The following is a 3,046-nucleotide window of genomic DNA, read 5'->3' as shown; positions in this document are numbered from 1 at the left end:
CATAGCGCAGTGTGTCGATAACCAATCACACGTCTTTACGTCATGCATGGATGAGCCAATCACAGGTCTTTACGTCATACAGCAATGAGCCAATCACGGACATGCTTGTCTCTCACAGTGAACCAATCACGGAGCACACACGATGCTTGTGTGGACCAATAGGAGGTCCTCACGTCGATTGCCTGTTCGTCAAATGTTTTATTTCTTTGTGTGTCTTTCTGTTTGTTATCATCTTTCTTTCTCTCTCTCTCTCTCTCTCTCTCTCTCTCTCTCTCTCTCTAGTCTCATCTCTTTCTTTCTCCATCTCTTCTCTGTCTCTCCTCTCTCTTCCTCTCTCTCTCGTCTCTCTCTCTCCTCTCTTCTCTCTCTCTCTCTCTCCTCTCTCTGTCTCTCTTCTCTCTCTCCTCTCCATCTCTCTCTCTCTTCTCTCTCTCTCTCTCTCCTCTCTCTCCTCTCTCTCTCTCTCTTCTCTCTCCTCTTCGCGCTTCTCTCTCTCTCTCTCCTTCTCTCTCTCTCTCTCTCTCTCGTGATTCTCCGCGCCTCTCCTCTCTCTCTCTCCTATTACCAGCGTCTCTTCTCTCCCTCTCTCTCTCTCTCTCTCTTCATCAACCTCCTCTCTCTCTCTCTTCTCCTCTCTCTCTCTCCTCTCTCTCTTCCCCTACTCTCGTCATCCGCCTGCTCTCCGCTTCCTCTTTCTCTCTCTCTAACTCTAGGGTGGCGGGGGGGTATCTAGTACTCATTTCTCTCCCTCTCTCCTCTCTCATCTCCTCTCTCTTCTATTCTCTCTCCTCCTCCTCTCTCTCCTCTCTCTCTCTCCTCTCTCCCCTCCCCTCCTCTCTCTCATCTCTCTCTCCATACCCGTCTCGTCTCTCTCTCTCTCTCTCTCTCTCACTCTCCTCTCTCTCTCTCTCTCTCTCTCTCTCTCTCTCTCTCTCATCTCTCTCCTCTCTCTCTCTCTTCTCTTCTCTTTCTCCTCTCTTCTCTCCACTTCTCTCTCTCCTCTCTCTCTCTCCTTCTCTCTCTCTCTTCTCTCTCTCTCACTCTCTCCTCTTCTCTCTCTCTCTCTTCCTTAATCTCTCTCTGTCTATCTCTCTCTCTCCTCTCTCTCTCCTCTCCCTTCTCTCTCTTCTCTCTTCTCTCTCTCTCTCTCTCTCTCTCTCTCTCTCTCTCTCTCGTCTCTCTCTTTTCTCTCTCTCTCTCTCTCTCTCTCTCTCTCTCTCTCTCTCTCTCTCTCTCTCTCTCTTCTCTCTCTCTCTCTCCTCTCTCTCTCTCTCTCTCTCTCTCTCTCTCCTCTCTTCTTTTCTCTCTCTCCTCTCTCTCTCTCTCTCTCTCTCTCTCTCTCTCTCTCTCTCTCTCTCTCTCTCTCTCTCTCTCTCTCTCTCTCTCTCTCTCTCTCTCTCTCTCTCTCTCATTCATAATGATGATATAGATAATAACATTAATAACAAGAAAATTTTAAATAAAGATAATAGTTATAATGATTACTATAAGATTAAAATGATAATGATCGTAATAATAGCAATAAAAAATAAAAAATAAATTAATAAGCAATGACTATGATAATCATGATGATTATGATAATAACTTGAGCAAAATATTTTGTCAATATTGATAAGAATGATAACGATAAGGAAAAAATATATAAGTAATACGAATGATGATAACTTATATAATCATCATCATCAACACCATTGTCATTATCATAAAATGACTATATAAAAGGATGTTGATATCAATAATAATGATGATGACAATAGTGACAATGATGATAACAAAGATTATGATAATAATGATAATGATAATTATAATATACTTACTAATGATGGTAATAATGATAATGAAAATGAAGATAATTATGGTGATTGATAATGATAGGGATAATAACGATGATGATAATGGTATCATTGCTAATGATAACAAGCATTAATTATAAAAAATATAACAACAATAACAAAAAACATAATGTGAATAAGAATGACAGTAATGGTAATGATAATGATGATGATGATGAAAATGATAACAAATATGACAGTGTTCATGACAGATATAGCGATAATAATGATGATAACAGTAAATATCATAGTATGAATAACCATGATAATAATAATAATGATTATAAGGATGATAATGATAAACCTGATAAGATTGATAATAAAGATGATGATGTAAATTATTATAATGATGATGATAATAATGATGATAATGATAATGATGATGATAATGATAATAATGATGATAATGATGACAATAATAATGATAATAATGATAGCAATACTTAAAAATTACGATAAATATAATGAAAGTGATATAATTTATATGAATAATGACAATGACAATATTGAGACTAATGAATATGATAACAACAATGATTATAAAAAGGATAGATTGATAAGAATTATATTTTTAAAAGATGAAAATAAGGACAATGATATCAAATATAAAGATAATAAAAATGCTAATCATCATACAAATAACAAGTATTAAACAACAACAACCAAACACACACATATTCACATACACACACAAACACAACAAGAAAAAAATGATAATGAACCACAAAATATCTAATACTCAACCCCTTACTCTCATCCCCCTTCCACCCCACTCCACTCCCACTCCCATCCCACTCCCACTCCCACCCTAATCCCACTCCCACCCCACTCCCACCCCCCTTCCACCCCACTCCCATCCTACTCCCACCCCCTCCCACTCCCACCCGTCCCCCACTCCCCTCCCACCACACTCCCATCCCCCTCCCATCCCCCTCCCACCCCCCTCCCACCACACTCCCACTCCCACCCCCCTCCCACCCCACTCCCACATCCCAACCCCACCACCACCGCAAAAAAAAAAAAAAAAAAAAAAAAAATACCCGAACCCTGGCACCTTAACAAGACTGCCACCTTCCCGAGACATATGTGTTACCACTCGCTTCACATAAGTCTATTTAAGATCCGGTCCTGTGAATGTGACTTGATTCACTTTTAAATAAGATTATGGCGCCTCTTGCCTGGGCGTTGGGGGAGGGAGGGAGGGAGGGAGAGAG

The sequence above is a fragment of the Penaeus japonicus genome, unplaced genomic scaffold, assembly GCF_977035675.1.
Source record: "Penaeus japonicus unplaced genomic scaffold, GWHDUDI00000001_assembly GWHDUDI00000023, whole genome shotgun sequence".
NCBI lineage: Eukaryota > Metazoa > Arthropoda > Malacostraca > Decapoda > Penaeidae > Penaeus > Penaeus japonicus.
Note: the sequence above shows the minus strand (reverse complement) of the source record.